The sequence below is a fragment of the Bos indicus genome, chromosome 21, assembly GCF_029378745.1.
Source record: "Bos indicus isolate NIAB-ARS_2022 breed Sahiwal x Tharparkar chromosome 21, NIAB-ARS_B.indTharparkar_mat_pri_1.0, whole genome shotgun sequence".
Classification (NCBI taxonomy): Eukaryota; Metazoa; Chordata; class Mammalia; order Artiodactyla; family Bovidae; genus Bos; species Bos indicus.
In genome coordinates, this window is record NC_091780.1 from 1,829,901 (window position 1) to 1,847,989 (window position 18,089).

Here is an 18,089-nt window from a genome sequence, read left to right on the forward strand (position 1 = left end):
GGGGCAACCCAAGATGGACAGGTCATGGTGGAGAGATCTGACAGAATGTGGTCTACTGGAGAAGGGAATGGCAAATCACTTCATTATTCTTGCCTTGAGAACCCCATGAACAGTATGAAAAGGCAAAATGATAGGATACTGAAAGAGAAACTCCCCAGGTCAGTAGGTGCCCAATATGCTACAGGAGATCAGTGGAGAAATAACTCCAGAAAGGATGAAGGGATGGAGCCAAAGCAAAAAGAATATCCAGCTGTAGATGTGACTGGTGATAGAAGCAAGGTCCGATGCTATAAAGAGCAATATTGCATAGAAATCTGGAATGTCAGGTCCATGAATCAAGGCAAATTGGAACTGGTCAAACAACAAATGGCAAGAGTGAACGTCGACATTCTAGGAATCAGCGAACCGAAATGGACTGGAATGGGTGAATTTAACTCAGATGACCATTATATCTACTACTGAGGGCAGGAATCCCTCAGAAGAAATGGAGTGGCCATCATGGTCAACAAAAGAGTCCAAAATGCAGTACTTGGATGCAATCTCAAAAACGACAGAATGATCTCTGTTCATTTCCAAGGCAAACCATTCAATATCACAGTAATCCAAGTCTATTCCCCAACCAGTAACGCTGAAGAAGCTGAAGTTGAACGGTTCTATGAAGACCTACAAGACCTTTTAGAACTAACACACAAAAAAAGATGTCCTTTTCATTATAGAGGACTGGAATGCAAAAGTAGGAAGTCAAGAAACACCTGGAGTAACAGGCAAATTTGGCCTTGGAATACGGAATGAAGCAGGGCAAAGACTAATAGAGTTTTGCCAAGAAAATGCACTGGTCATAACAAACACCCTCTTCCAACAACACAAGAAAAGACTCTATACACGGACATCATCAGATGGTTAACACCGAAATCAGATTGATTATATTCTTTGCAGCCAAAGATGGATAAGCTCTATACGGTCAGCAAAAACAAGACCAGGAGCTGACTGTGGCTCAGATCATGAGCTCCTTATTGCCAAATTCAGACATAAATTGAAGAAAGTAGGGAAAACCACTAGACCATTTAGGTCTGACCTAAATCAAATCCCTTATGATTATAAAGTGGAAGTGAGAAATAGATTTAAGGGTCGAGATCTGATAGATAGAGTGCCTGATGAACTATGGACGGAGGTTTGTGACATTGTACAGGAGACAGGGATCAAGACCACCCCCATGGAAAAGAAATGCAAAAAAGCAAAATGGCTGTCTGGGGAGGCCTTACAAATAGCTGTGAAAAGAAGACAGTGAAAAGCAAAGGAGAAAAGGAAAGATATAAACATCTGAATGCAGAGTTCCAAAGAACAGCAAGAAGAGATAAGAAAGCCTTCTTCAGCAATCAATGCAAAGAAATAGAGGAAAACAACAGAATGGGAAAGACTAGGGATCTCTTCAAGAAAAGCAGAGATAGCAAAGGAACATTTCATGCAAAGATGGGCTCGATAAAGGACAGAAATGTTATGGGTCTAACGGAAGCAGAAGATATTAAGAAGAGATGGCGAGAATACACAGAACTGTACAAAAAAGATCTTCACGACCCAGATAAACACAATGGTGTAATCACTCACCTAGAGCCAGACATCCTGGAATGTGAAGTCAAGTGGGCCTTAGAAAGCATCACTACGAACAAAGCTAGTGGGGGTGATGAAATTCAAGTTGAGCTCTTTCAAATCCTGAAAGATGATGCTGTGAAAGTGCTGCACTCAATATGCCAGCAAATTTGGAAAACTCAGCAGCGACCACAGGACTGGAAAAGGTCAGTTTTCATTCCAATCCCAAAGAAAGGCAATGCCAAACAATGCTCAAACTACTTCACAATTGCACTCATCTCACACACTAGTAAAGTAATGCTCAAAATTTCCAAGCCAGGCTTCAGCAATTATGTGAAACGTGAACTTCCTGGTGTTCAAGCTGGTTTTAGAAAAGGCAGAGGAACCAGAGATCAAATTGCCAACATCTGCTGGATCATGGAAAAAGCAAGTGAGTTCCAGAAAAGCATCTATTTCTGCTTTATTGACTATGCCAAAGCCTTTGACTGTGTGGATCACAATAAACTGTGGAAAATTCTGAAAGAGATGGGAATACCAGACCACCTGATCTGCCTCTTGAGAAATCTGTATGCAGGTCAGGAAGCAACAGTTAGAACTGGACATGCAACAACAGACTGGTTCCAAATAGGAAACTGAGTACGTCAAGGCTGTATATTGTCACCCTGCTTATTTAACTTATATGCAGAGTACATCATGAGAAACGCTGGACTGGAAGAAATACAAGCTGGAATCAAGATTGCTGGGAGAAATGTCAATAACCTCAGATATGCAGATGACACCACCGTTATGGCAGAAAGTCAAGAGGAACTCAAAAGCCTCTTGATGAAAGTGAAAGTGGAGAGTGAAAAAGTTGGCTTAAAGCTCAACATTCAGAAAATGAAGATCATGGCATCCGGTCCCATCACTTCATGGGAAATAGATGGGGAAATAGTGGAAACAGTGTCAGACTTTATTTTGGGGTGCTCCAAAATCACTACAGATGGTGACTGCAGCCATGAAATTCAAAGACGCTTACTCCTTGGAAGGAAAGTTATGACCAACCTAGATAGCATATTCAAAAGCAGAGACATTACTTTGCCAACAAAGGTTCGTCTAGTCAAGGCTATGGTTTTTCCTGTGGTCATGTATGGATACGAGAGTTGGACTGTGAAGAAGGCTGAGCGCTGAAGAATTGATGCTTTTGAAATGTGGTTTTGGTGTGCTGCAGTCCACAGGGTCACAAAGAGTTGGGTATGACTTAGCAACTGAACTGAACTGACCTATCACTTAGATACTATAAAAACCAAATGTGAGATACCATAAATATCAAGGAATAAAGAATATCAACTGATTCATTCAGAGTGATGAACCTGTGTTCTGGGCATTCCAATTAGAAATTAAAAAAAGAAACAAGAGTCAAATAGACAAGCACCATTTCTAAATACCAATTTATCACAACTTCTATGAGTCTGTCTCTTAAAATGCAAAATGTGATTAAAGATTACTTGAGATCATATATATCAACATTTTTAAAAAGGATGGATATGTAACAGTATGGTATGTGTTTCAAAAAATCATTATTATTTGCTCTTGATGCAAATAAACACATAAAAAAATGATGGCATTATGTACATGAAAATGTATGTTTGCATTTTCCCAAGTATGCTGAATTCTACAATAGGATTCAGAAATAGACAGCATTTCTCTGTGCTAACTGCTTTAAGAAAGAAATTATTTAACAGCTTTGGGAACAGAAGGTAAATAGCCTAAATAAATAAATTTTCTTCATTTCGAAGCTGTAAACATCAGCCTGTAAGGGAACCACCCATTACCTTCTAAACTTGTTTAAAATATACTAATTTTTTTCAATCTATGCAGAGAAATAAAATGACAAGTTGATATTAAAAAAAAATGAAATGTGGTTTTGGAGAAGACTCTTGAGAGTCCTTTGGACTGCAAGGAGATCCAACCAGTCCGGACACGACTGATCTGATCTGATGTGATCACGTATTCAGATGACACAGACCAAATACCAAAAAGTGAAGAAGAGCTGAAGAGCCTCTTGATCAACATAAACGTGGAGAGTGATAAAAAGTGGTTCAAAACTCAGCATTCCAGAAATGACATCGTGGCATCTGGTCCCATCACTTCATGGCAAATAAATGGGGAAGAATTGGAAATAGTAACAGATTTTATTTTCTTGGCCTCCAAAATTACTGTGAACAGTGACTGCAGCCAAGAAAATAAAAGACACTTGCTCCTTGGAAGAAAAACCATGACAAACCTAGACAGTGTATTAAAAAGCAGACATCTCTTTGACAACAAATAATCATATAGTCAAAGCTGTGGCTTTCCCAGTAGTCATGTATGGATGTGAAAGTTGTACCATAAAGAAGGCTGAGCACTGAAGAGTTGAGTTGCTTTTGAACTGTGGCGCTGGAGAAGACTCTTGAGTGTCCCTTGGACAGCAAGGAGATCAAACCAGTCAATCCCAAAGGAAATCATGTCTGGATATTCATCGGAAGGACTGATGGTGAAGCTAAAGCTCCAGGACTTTGACCACCTGATGCAAAGAGTCGACGTGGAAAAGACCTTAATGCTGGGAAAGATTGAGGGCAGGATGAGAAGGGGTTCACAGAGAATGAAACGGTTGAATGGCGTCATCAGCTTAATGGACATGAGTTTGAGCAAGCTCCAGGAGATAGTTAAGAACAGAGATGCCTGCTGTCCTGCAGTCCATGGAGTCATTAATAGTCGGACTTGACTGAGAGACTAAAACAGACAACAATGTATCATATAATGTCATCTGCAAAAAGTGAGAGTTTTATTTCTTCTTTTTCGATTTGTATTCATATTTTTCTTCTGTTTTGCTGTGCTGAGGACTTCCACAAATATATTGAATAATAGTAGCAAGAATGTTTACCCTTGTCTTGTTTCTGACCTTAGAGAAAATGCTTTCAGTTTTTTACCATTGAGAATAATGTTTGCCGTAGGTTTATTGTGTATGTCTTTTTTTTAATTTAAATTTATTTATTTTAATTAGGGGCTAATTACTTTACAATATTGCATTGGTTTTGCCATACATCAACATGAATCCACCACAGGTGTACACGTGTTCCATATCCTGAACCCCGCTCCCACGTCCCTCCCCATACCATCCCTCTGGGTCATCCCAGTGCACCAGCCCCAAGCATCCTGTATCATGCATTGAACCTGGACTGGTGATTCGTTTCTTATATGATATTATACATGTTTCAAAGCCATTCTCCCAAATCATCCCCCCCGCCCCCATCCCACCGAGTCCAAAAGATTGTTCTATACATCTGTGTCTCTTTTGCTGTCTTGCACACAGGGTTATCGTTACCATCTTTCTAAATTTCATATATATGTGTTAGTATACTGTATTAGTGTTTTTCTTTCTGCCTTACTTCACTCTAGTGAAGTAATCTGCTCCAGTTTCATCCACCTCATTAGAACTGATTCAAATGTATTCTTTTTAATGGCTAAGTAATACTTCATTGTATATATGTACCACAGCTTTCTTATCCATTCATCTGCTGATGGATATCTAGGTTGCTTTGTGTATGTCTTTTATGATACTGAGTTAGGGTCCTTCTATACCCATTTTTTGATAGCTTTTTATTTTAAATGGGCCTTGAGATTTATTGAAAGCTTTTTCTCCATCTGTTGAGCTTTTCATATGATTTTTATCTTTCAGTTTGCTAATGTGGTATATCACAATGATTTATTTGCATATATTTATAAACCCTTCCTCCCTGAGATAAGCCCCACTTGATCACAGTGCATGACCATTTTAATGTGTTGTGGATTCTGTTTAGTAGCATTTTGGAGGGAATTTCATCTATATTCATCAGTGATTTTAGCCTGTGATTTCTTTTTTGTGTGTGATATCTTTGTCTGGTTTTGGTATCATGGTGATGATGGCCAGGTAGAATCTGTTTGCAAGTGACCCCTTCCTCTGGAACTTTTCAGAAAAAGTTTGAGAAGGATAGGTATTAGATCTAAATGTTTGATAGAATTTACTTGTGAAGCCATGTACCACTGGCTTTTATTTTTGGAAGATTTTTGCAACAGTTTGTTTCAATTTCAGTATTTGATTTTCTGTTCATATGCTCTATTTCTTTCTGGTTCATTATTGGAAGGTTGTAGTTTTCCAAGAAGTTTCCCACTTCTTCCAAGGTTGTCCATTTTATTTGCATATAGTTCCTTGCAGTAAGCAACTATTTGCCACACTTATGATCCTTTTGTATTGTTGTTTCAATTTCTCTTTTTTCATTTCTAATTTTGTTGATTTTAGATTCTCTGTTTTTTCCTTGCTGAGTCTGGCTAATGATCTGTCAATTTTGTTTATTTTCTCAAAGATCCACCTTTTAGTTTTATTGATTTTGGTATTGATTTCATTTCTTTTTAATTTGTTTCTGTCCTCATCTTTATCACTTTCTTTGTAACTTTGTTTTCTTTTTCATAGTTGCTTTAGGTGTAATATTACATCTAAACACCTAATTGTTTATTTGATGTTTTTCTCTTTTCTAGAGGTAGGCTTTTACTGCTATAAACTTTCCTCTTAATACTGCTTTGATGACCCCATATGTTTTATGTTGTCCTGTTTCTGTTGTCATTTATTTTTAGTTTTGTTTTAATTTCTTCTTTGAGTTATTCAGTGACCTCTTGGTTATTTAGAAGCATGTCATTTAGCCTCCATATTTTTGTATTTTTTACAGTTTTACCCCTGTGATTAATATCTAATCTCATAATGTTGTGGTCAGAAATGATGTTTAATACCATTTCAATTTTCTTAAATTTACCAAGGCTTGATTTGTGACCTAAGCTGTGATCTATCTTGGAGATTCATCCATGTGCACCTTTGGAAGATAGAGTTTATTCTGCTGCTTTTGACTGGAAATGCCCTCCACGTATCAGTAAGGTCCATCTGGTCTAAGTGCCATGTAAGACTTTCAATTCCTTATTATTTTTCTGTCTTGATGATCTATCCATTCATATGAATGGGGTGTTAAAGTCCCCCACTATTATTGTGTTACTGACAGTTTTCCCTTTTATTGCTGGTCGCATTTGCCTTGTGTATTGAGCTGCTTTTATATTGGGTGCATATTTATTCATTTATTCTACTTTGTTTCCCTCTAGTGTATTTCTAATTTCAGTTATTGTGTTGTTCATCACTGATCGCCTGTTCTTTCAATCTTCTATGTCCTTGTTAAACATTTATTGTATCTTCTTGATCCGTGCCTCCATTCTATTTATCTATGCCTCCATTGTATTTCAAAGATTTTGGATTATCTTTCCTATCATTACTCTGAATACTTTTTCATGTATACTGCCTACTTTTTCTTCATTTGTTTGTTTGTGTGGGTTTTTACCTTGTTCCTTCATTACTGTGTGTTTCTCTGTCTTCCCTTTCATCTAACTTACTGTGCTTGTGTTCTGATTTTCACTGACTGCAGAGTCATAGTTCCTCTTACAAACAGAGTCTGCTCCCAGTGGATGGTATTGGATCAGTGCTTTGGCTAGCCTTCCTGTCGGTGGGGACTTTCCCTGTTTTCTAGTACCAGAGCTTACTGGACATTGGTGGGATCCAAAAAAACATGGACAGACATGTACCCTAATGTATTGTACCCTAATACAAATGGTTAAAGTTGTCTTAAAGCTAAACAGACAAAAACATAAAATGAAACTCACACACTCACATTCATGAAGAGAAAGAAAAAAAAAAGAGAGAGAAAACAGTAAAGAAGACAGCAAACTAATAATCCCTAAATAAAAACAAACACTACAAAAAAAAAAAAAAAACTACAAACTAAACTAGCAAAAAATGAAACCAAAAGAAAATCAAACACAGAAAGTAAACTGTAAAAGGCAAAGAAAGCATAAAACAGGCAAACAAATATGATCATAGAAAAAAATGTAAAAACAAAAGACAGATGAAAACAAAAGGAAAAATACAAAACAGCAAAGAAGTAAAGAAAAAAGAAAAATGTAAAATATAATTTTAAAAGATAAGGCAAAACAAGGGACAAAAATAAAAGGAAAATGCAGTAAATATAAAAGTACAATAGAAATAGGAAAAAATAAAATGAAAACATTTAAAGTAAAAGAATAAAAAACTGAATAAAAAATAAGTGAACAACAATAGAACAAAAAAGAATATGTATATTTTTGAGAGAGAGGGAGAGAGTTGTAATAGGAAGAAAATTTTCTTGTGGCCTCATCTGTCACTCTCTTTGCCCCCACCGTGAGCTCCAGCCAATCTGCCTATCTAGGAAGACCTCCAGTATTTCTTGGAAGGTCCCTGGATCTGCTGTTGACACTGTGGGGTCAGCTCAAATTCGGACCTGGACTTATTCTAGCTTGTACTTGTATCCAAATTCCACAGTTGCCCCCAAAGTTCACAGCCTCAAATGTGGGAACACTTCTTGTCTGTTCAGATATTCCACAGATGCAGGGTTTACCAAGCCAACTGTGGGGATTTAATCTTTTGCTCTTTCAGCGGCATGTGAAAATTCCCTTCCTCTTCGGTCACATAGCCCTTGGTCACATAGCTTTGGTTTTGGACTCTCACTTCCCTTTGTATGCTGCCCTCCTGCACCTGTTCCCTGCCCAGACAGGAGGTGGTAAAAGCATAGGCTAAGCTTGCTCACTCAGCCTGGGGAGAGGTAGGGATGTTTGAGGAGTTCCTCACACAACTGGAATGTGTAAGGAGTTCCTGCAGCAGCAGAGGCTGCAAAGGAAGTTGCTACAGCCTGAGGCAACTGTGCATTTTCCCAGAGGAGTTGGCCCTTCATTGCAGTGTCAGGCTGCACAGATTTCCTGGAAGCCATGTACAATGACCTGCACTTGCTCATAGCTTGGTGGCAGTGGTAGCAGCCATATCACCCACTTCTGTGGTTGGAGATAGAAGCTGAGACTTGCACCACCTCTGGAGCTCACATAGGCAGTGCCTTGCCAGCTGTGAGCACATGGTGTTAGAAGCTACTTTCCTGGCCTGTACCTCCCCCTCACCACGCTTCAACAAGGATCCCTTGTCTCTCTGACAAGCCCAGGGTTCTTTCTGGACTGATTGAGCTGCATCCCCTCAAACCATCTTCATAGCAGTCAACCCTAGTTTTCTCCAAAGCTTGAGCCTCAACACCTATCGCACACCCATACCAATGGGCATGCAGACAAGTGTCATAGTCTGGGACCTGCTGGTCTCTAGATGGTCCTTCCTGTTCCCACCATTGAGTGGGGTGTTCTAGTGTTCAGAAACTTTTTCTCCCTCACAGTTCCCTTCCAGAGGTACAGGTCCTGTCCCGATTCCTTTGTCTATTTTTTTTTTTTCTTATTCATATTGGAGATTAGCTTGCCCTTTTGGAAGTCTGAGGTCTTCTACCAGCATTCAGTAGGTATTGTTCCATATGTAGATATATTTTGTTGTATTTGTGTGGTGGAAGGTGATCACCATGAGTCCTCTGCTATTTTGAAGGTCCCTTCAGGGATTGTTTCCTTAATTTCTATTTCTGATCTCTCATTGTTATTGTATGAAAGTGAAAGTGAAGTCACTCAGTCATGTCCGACTCTTTGTGACCCCATGGACTGTAGCCTAGCAGGTTCCTCACCCCATGGGATTCTCCAGGCAAGAGTACTGGAGTGGGTTGCCATTTCCTTCTCCAGGGGATCTTCCCGACTCAGGGATCGAACCCGGGTCTCCTGCATTCCTTTAACCTCTGAGCCACCAGGGAAGCCCGAGTTATTGTATAGGAATGCTATATATTTCTGCGTATTGAGTTTATATCCAACAACTTTACCAATTCATTGATGAGCTCTTATAATTTTTGATAGCTTCTTTAAGATCTTTTTTAATGTACAGTATCATGTCCTCTGCAAGCAGTGACAGTTTTACATTTTCTTTTCCAATTGATATTTGTGTTATTTCTTTTTCTTCTATGATTGCTGCAGCTAAAAATTCCAAAACTATATTGAATAAAAGTGGCAAGAGTGAATATCTTTGTTTTCATTGTTCCTAATCTCAGAGGAAATCCTTTCAGTTTTTCACTTTTGAAAATAATGTTTCCTGTGAGTTTGTCATATATACTCTTTATTATTTTGAGGTAGATTTATGTTCACTTTCTGAAGATTTTTTGTCATAAATGGGTGCCGAATTTTTTTCAAAAATTTTTTCTGTATCTATTGAGGAAATCGTATGATTTTTATTCTCAATTTGTTGATGAGAATAACCTCAACCGCATTGATTGATTTGCAGATATTGAAAAATCCTTGCATCCCTGGGATAAATTCCACTTTATCATGACACATGAACTGTTTAGTGTGTTGGTAGATTGAGTTTGCTAGTATTTTGTTGAGAATACTGAGGTCTATGTTGATCAGTGATACTGGCCTGTAATCTTTTTTGTGTTATCTTTGTCTTGTTTGGGTGTCAGGGTGATGTTGCCCTTGAAAAATGAGCTTGGGAGTGTCCTTTCCTCTCCATGTTTTTGGGAGTTTCAAAAATGTAGATTTTAACCTCTCAATAAATATTTGGTAGAATTCATCTGTGAAGTCATATGGTCCTGGACTTTTGTCTGTTGAGAGTTTTTGAATCACAGTTTCAATTTCAGTACTTACAATTAGTCTATTCATATGTTCTGTTACCTCCTAGTTCAGTCTTGGAAGGTTGTACTTTTCTAAGAATTTGTCCATTTCTTCCAAGTTGTCCATTTTATTGGTGTGTAGTTTCATGTAGTACTCCCTTATGATTCTTTTGATATCTGTGGCATGTGTTATAACTTGTGTTTTTTCATTTCTAATTTTAATGTTGGAGTCTTCTCCTTTGTTTATCTGGTTGAGTCTGGCTAAAGTTTATCAATTTGTTTATCTTTGCAGGGAACAAGCTTTTAGTTTCATTGCTCTTTAGTATTGTTTTCTTCATCTCTATTTCATTTATATTTGCTCTGATCTTTATGATATCTTTCCTTCTACTAACTTTGGGTTTTGTTTGTTCTTTTTCTAGTTGCTTTAGGTATAAGTTTGCATTGTTTATTTGATTTTTTTGTTTCTTAAGGTAAGAATTTACTGTTAAAAACTTCCCTCTTAGGACTGTTTTTGCAGCATCCCATAGGCTTTGGATCATTGTATTTTTCTTGTAATGTGTCCCAAGGTTTTTTTTTTTGTTTTTTTTTTTTATAATGATTTATCATTTATTATTATTATTATTATTATTTTAACTTTACAAGACTGTATTGGTTTTGCCATACATCAACATGAATCCGCCACAGGTGTACACGTTTTCCCCATCCTGAACTCCCCTCCAACCTCCCTCCCCAGACCATCCCTCTGTGTCATCCCAGTGCACCAGCCCCAAGCATCCTGTACCCTGCATCAAACCTGGACTGGCGATTCATTTCTTACATGATATTATACATGTTTCAATGCCATTCTCCCAAATCATCCCACCCTCTCCCTCTCTCACAGAGTCCAGAAGATTGTTCTATACATCTGTGTCTTGTTTGCTGTCTCGCATACAGGGTTATCATTACCATCTTTCTAAATTCCATATATATGTGTTACTATACTGTATTGGTGTTTTTCTTTCTGGCTTACTTCACTCTGCATAATAGGCTCCAGTTTCATCCACCTCATTAGAACTGATTCAAATGTATTCTTTTCAATGGCTGAGTAATACTCCATTATGTATATGTACCATGGCTTTCTTATCCATTCATCTTCTGATGGATATCTAGGTTGCTCCCAAGTCCTGGCTATTATAAACAGTGCTGCGATGAACATTGGGGTACACGTGTCTCTTTCAATTCTGGTTTGCTCGGTGTGTATGCCCAGCAGTGGGATTGCTGGGTCATAAGGCAGTTCTATTTCCAGTTTTTTAAGGAATCTCCACACTGTTCTCCATAGTGGCTGTACTAGTTTGCATTCCCACCAACAGTGCAAGAGGGTTCCCTTTTCTGCACAGCCTTTCCAGCATTTATTGCCTGTAGACTTTTGGATCGCAGCCATTCTGACTGGCATGAAATGGTACCTCATTGTGGTTTTGATTTGCATTTCTCTGATAATGAGTGATGTTGAGCATCTTTTCATGTGTTTGTTAGCCATCTGTATGTCTTCTTTGGAGAAATGTCTATTTAGTTCTTTGGCCCATTTTTTAATTGGGTCATTTGTTTTTCTGGAACTGAGCTGTAGGAGTTGCTTGTATATTTTTGAGATTAGTTGTTTGTCAGTTGCTTCATTTGCTATTATTTTCTCCCATTCTGAAGGCTGTCTTTTCACCTTGCTTATAGTTTCCTTTGTTATGCAGAAGCTTTTAATTTTAGTTAGGTCCCATTTGTTTATTTTTGCTTTTATTTCCAGTATTCTGGGAGGTGGGTCATAGAGGATCCTGCTGTGATTTATGTCAGAGAGTGTTTTGCCTATGTTCTCCTCTAAGAGTTTTATAGTTTCTGGTCTTACGTTTAGATCTTTAATCCATTTTGAGTTTATTTTTGTGTATGGTGTTAGAAAGTGTTCTAGTTTCATTCTTTTACAAGTGGTTGACCAGTTTTCCCAGCACCACTTGTTAAAGAGATTGTCTTTTCTCCATTGTATATTCTTGCCTCCTTTGTCAAAGATAAGGTGTCCATAGGTGTGTGGATTTATCTCTGGGCTCTCTATTTTGTTCCATTGATCTATATTTCTGTCTTTGTGCCAGTACCATACTGTCTTGATGACTGTGGCTTTGTAGTAGAGCCTGAGGTCAGGCAAGTTGATTCCTCCAGTTCCATTCTTCTTTCTCAAGATTGCTTTGGCTATTCGAGGTTTTTTGCATTTCCAATCAAGGTATTTTTAAATTTCCTCTTTTATTTCTTCAGTAAGAAGAAATAAGCAATAATCCATTGGTTACTTAATAACATATTGTTTAACCTCCATATGTTTGTGTTTTTTACAGTTTTTCTCTTGTAAATGATTTCTAATCTTATAGCACTGTGGTCAAAAAAGATGGTCAGTATGATTCCAGTTTTCTTAAGTTTGTGACCCAGAGTGTGATCTGTCCTGAAGAATGTTCCATGTTCAGTTAAGAAAATGTATTCTTCTGCTTTCAGATGGAATGTCCTATAAATATCAAGTAAGGCTATCTGGTCTAATATGTCATTTAAGGTTTGTGTTTCCTTATTAATTTTATATTTGAATGATCTGTTCATTGGTGTAAGTGAGTGTTCAAACTCCCCAATATTATTGTGCTATGGTGGATTTCCCCTTTTATGGCTGGCAGTGTTTACTTTATATATTGAGGTGTTCCTATATATATTTTAAATTGTTATAACTTCTTGGATTGATACCTTGGTCATTATATAATGGCATTCCTTGTCTCTTATAACAGTCTTTATTTTAAAGCCTATTCTGTCAAATATGAATATTGCTGTTCCAGAGTTACTTTGATTTCCATTTGCATGGAATATCATTTTTCATCCCCTCATTTTCAGTTATCATGCAGGTCTCTTTTGGGGAGCATATATACAATCTTATTTTTGCATCCATTCAGCCAGCCTATATCTTTTACTTGGAGCACTGAATCTAGTTATATTTAAGATAGTTATTGACATGTATCTTCCTACTGCCATTTTCTTGATGGTTTGGTTTTAAATTTGTAGGCCTTTTTTCTTACATTTCTCTTTTACTTTCTTCTCTTGTGGTTTGATGACCATCATTAGTGTTATGTTTGTGTAGCTGTTTCTTTTTTGTGTTTCTGTCTGTTGTAGTTTCTTGTTTGTTTGCTTGTATTTCTCATTTCCCCTGCCTAGAGCATTTCCTTTAGCATTTGTTGTAATGTTGGTTTTGTGGTGCTGAATTCTTTTAGCTTTTGCTTTGTACGATTTTGTTTCTCTTTTAGATCTGAATGAGACTCTTTCTGGGTAGATTATTATTGCTTTTACATGTTCCCCTTTCATCACTTTAAATATATTATGCCATTCCCTTCTGACCTGCAGAGATTCTGCTGAAAAATCAGCTGATAAACTTACAGGGGCTCACTTGTATGTTATTTATTGCTTTTCCCTTGTTGGTTTTTTTTTTTTTCCCCTTATGTTTAAGTTTTGTTAGTTTGATTAATACATGCACTGACATGTTCCTCCTTGGGTTTATCCTGGAATAGACTCTTGGGCTTCCTGGACTTGGGTGACTATTTCCTTTCCCATGTTATGGAAGTTATCAACTATAATCTCTTCAAATGTTTTCTGAGGCCCTTTCTCTATTTTTCTCCTTCTGGGACCCCTATAACTTGAATGTTGATGATTTTAATGCTGTCCCAGTGGTCTCTTAAATTGTCCTCATTTCTTTTCATTTTTTTTTTTTTCTTCATTCCATTGCACAGCAGCAGTCACCACCATCCTGTCCTCCAGGTCATTTATCAGTTTTTCTGCCTGAGTTATTCTGCTATTGATCCCTTCTAGTGTATTTTACATTTCAGTTATTGTAGTGTTCATCACAGTTTTTTCCTAAGTTCATCTAATTCTTTGTTATGCATTTCTTGCATCTTCTCTATTTGTGCCTCTGTTCTTCTTCTGAGATCTTGGTTCATCTTTACTATTACTACTTTGAATTCCTTTTCAGGTAGACTGTCTATCTTCTCTTCATTTAGTTGCACTTGTAGGTTTTTATCTTGCTCCTTCATCTGTCATCTCATTTTGTCTTACTTTCTGTGGTCTCCTATCTGCTGACTGCAGGATTGTAGATCCTCTTGGTTTTGGTTTCTGCTCACTGCTTGGTAAATTTGGTCCGGAGGTTTGTGGTGTTATTGCCTCATTAGGAGGTTTGACTGGTGTGGTGAGCAGAGCATTCCTAGGATTTTGAGTGGAGCCTCCATTTTTCTCTGTGGTTGTCACTGCCTTGTCAAGGGTAGAATCAGCTCCCTCAGTGATGGAGTAGAAATCCCCAGTTCTGTTTCTTAGCTCTGTTTCTGATCTGCAGTGCAAGGAAGGCAGTATTAAAGCACTCCTACTGGGAGAGAAGCCACAAAGTATATCTCCTCAGGGGCTATTCATCTGTGAATGTGCTCTGTTATGTCCCTTTTTGCCAGTTCTGCATCCTCACAAAGTATATGGCTGTTGGCACTTCTGTCTTGGCTCCACCTTAACTGTGTGTATGTGGGCAGTTTACCCCATGACTTTCTGGCATCAGACCACCAGCACAGACCCACTGAGGCTATGTTCCAGTACTGCAATAGTTGTACACCTGGATATGCTATAGAACTATGGAGGCAGCTCTTTCTCTGGCCCAGGCCCCACCACAAAGCTCATTGCTGCTAAACCCAGAGTTGTCCCAGCTCTAGGAGCACTTGTTGTTCTTTTGGATGTTTAGAAGACACTGAATTAAGGAAGCCATCACCAGAGGGCTATCTCTGAAGTTTGTGCAGCTATGAGGAGGTATTTTAGCTCTTTTTCCTTAGTCACATGGCCTTGGGGACTCAACTGTGTTTTCAGCCCCACTTCTCTGTGTGGTCCTCCCACCAGAGTCTGTTCCAGACGTTCCTGGAACACACAAGCCTGTTAGGCAAGAAAGGGGAGAAGCAGTGATAAGGCCAAGTGCTCAGGTGGTGTGGGGGCTGGACAGTGGTGATGACGGTGAGGGTGTGCAAGCTGAGTCCAGTTGGAGCCCTCCATGTGCCTGTGGTGGCAGAGGCTGGTCCATGTGGAGAAGTCCCAATGGCAGCCCTGCCCTTTGTGTGTCACCCAACAATGGCATTTGGCTTTTATGACGGTCTGAGCTTCCTCTCTGAGTATTCCTGATTGTAGAACTCCTTACTCCCATCCCCTCAGGCTGTCTCCTCACAGCCAACTGCAGTGCCCTTCATGGTCTTGCTCTCCAGTATCCACATTCCAGCCCCCAGCCCCCATGTGTACGGGTGGACCCCTGTCTCAAGCTGGGACCTGCAGGTCTGTGGCATGGGCCATTTGTGTAGTTCTTACTCTGTCCTGCCTGCCTGCACAAGACTGGTTGCTATGTTCTCTAGGCCCCCAAAGCTCTCCTTCTGCCCCAACTAACCTCCCTTCCAGTAAGGGAAGGGGCTTCTCCCTTTTCTCTTGTTGCTATTTTTTTTTTTTTTTTTTGTCCTTTACATTTGATAGTTTAATTATAATGTGTCTCAGGGTAGCCCTGTTTGAGATCATGTGAACCTCATGAGTCTGGATATTCATTTATCTCTCCAGTTTGGGGGAAATTTCAGCCACTACTGCATTAAATATACTTTTTCTGTCCCTTTCTCTTCTCTTTCTATAATTCCCAAAATGCAAATACCATTTCTTGTCATCATGATCCATAATTTCTGTAGGCCTTTGTCTTTCATTTTTATTCTTTTTTGTTTTTGCTTTTCTGACTGGATAATTTCCAGTGTCCTACCCTCCAGGTTGCTGATTTTTCTCATGAGTCTGCTTTTGAAACTCTTTATTGAATTCTTTCAGTTAGAACTAACATGGAACAACAGACTGGTTCCAAATAGGAAAAGGAGTACATCAAGGCTGTATATTGTCACCCTGCTTATTTAACTTATATGCAGAGTACATCATGAGAAACGCTGGGCTGAAAGAAGCACAAGCTGGAATCAAGATTGCTGGGATAAATATCAATAACGTCAGATATGCAGATGACACGACCCTTATGGCAGAAAGTGAAGAGGAACTAAAAAGCCTCTTGATGAAGGTGAAAGAGGAGAGTGAAAAAGTTGGCTTAAAGCTCAACATTCAGAAAATGAAGATCATGGCATCTGGTCCCATCACTTCATGGGAAATAGATGGGGAAACAGTGGAAACAGTGTCAGACTTTATTTTCGGGGGCTCCAAAATCACTGCAGATGGTGACTGCAGCCATGAAGTTAAAAGATGTTTACTCCTTGGAAGGAAGGTTATGACCAACCTAGATAGCACATTCAAAAGCAGAGACATTACTTTGCCAACAAAGGTCCATCTAGTCAAGGCTATGGTTTTTCCTGCTGTCATGTATGGATGTGAGAGTTGGACTGTGAAGAAGGCTGAGTACTGAAGAATTGATGCTTTTGAAGTGTGGTGTTGGAGAAGACTCTTGAGAGTCCCTTGGACTGGAAGGAGATCCAACCAGTCCATTCTGAAGGAGATCAGCCCTGGGATTTCTTTGGAAAGAATGATGCTAAAGCTGAAACTCCAGTCCTTTGGCCACTTCATGCGAAGAGTTGACTCATTGGAAATACTCTGATGCTGGAAGAGATTGGGCGCAGGAGGAGCAGGGGACGACAGAGGATGAGATGGCTTGATGGCATCACTAAATCGATGGACGTGAGTCTGAGTGAACTCCCGGAGTTGGTGATGGACAGGGAGGCCTGGCGTGCTGCGATTCATGGGGTCGCAAAGAGTCGGACATGACTGAGTGACTGAACTGAACTGATTGAATTCTTCAGTTATTATATTTTTAATTCTAGGATTTGTATTGTTTTCTTTTGAGGGTTGCTGTTTCTTTGTTGGACTTCTCATTTTGTTCATTATTTCTTTCCCTAATTTCATTTAGTTTTCTGTGTTTTCTTATAGTTCACTAAGCTCCCTTAAGAAGGTTATTCTGAATTATTTGTCTAACAGTTAATGTTTTCCATTTCCTTATGTTCAGTTATTAGAGCTTTACTAGTTTCCCTTGATATGTTATATTTATCTGATTCTTCATGATTCTTGATTTCTTACATTGTATCTGTGCATTTGAGTAATCAGGGTCCTCTTCCAGGTCTTACAGATTTGCTTTGACAGAGGCATTGCTTCACCAGTCATCTCAGTCTCGGTTTCTATATGTGTCTGTTGGTAATGTCATGGGCAGGTGGGTCTTGCAATTATGGCATATTTGGGGATGAAGCAAAGCTCTGAGGATGGGGATGGGGATGTGTCACTGAATGAGAACAGTGGATATGACTGGCCAGCTTGGTTCTGTACCCAAATAAGGCCGTAGAATAGATCTTCATGTGCTGGATTCTTTGGTAAGGCTTACTGGCCGGGACTTGATACTATATTCAGTAGTCAAACAAATTACAAATTAGCTTCCCTGCTCTGGCAGGACAGCAACACAAAACCCAGGCCCCATACAGATCATTATTTGGGGACTCAAATCAGATCAGAGTGTGCACTGAATGTCTTGGTCAGGTGAGGCTGATGGTTTTACTCTGCAGAGTGGGGAAGTCCATAGGGTATGCTCTGTTCAAAGAGCACCATGTGGAAGGATGTTGAATATTGTAGGTAGCTTCGCTTGTTCTCTGTTTAAATTCTCTCATCAGAGAGGCTGAAGGCTGTATTCTAAAATGAGTGGGGCTATGGATTAGAGTGACTGCCTGACCAGGGGGAGAAGCAGCTCTAAATCCAGGTTCTATTTTATCTTAACTAAAGCAATCTTTCTCCCCAAGTTTCCTGATCAAACGTAACAGTGGTTTTTCTCTGTAAACTATAGGCCCCACCTGCTCTCCTCTTTGCTTGACTGCCACATGGTTGCACAGCTTTCAAGGCTTGTTACCAGCCCTGTTG

General features: G+C 39.1%; 1 pseudogene; it reads left to right on the top strand.

Annotated features, from left to right (window-relative positions):
• Positions 1 to 252: 252 nt before the first annotated feature.
• On the top strand, positions 253 to 1,060 carry LOC139178344 (craniofacial development protein 2-like; annotated as a pseudogene).
• The last annotated feature ends 17,029 nt before the right edge of the window (positions 1,061 to 18,089 follow it).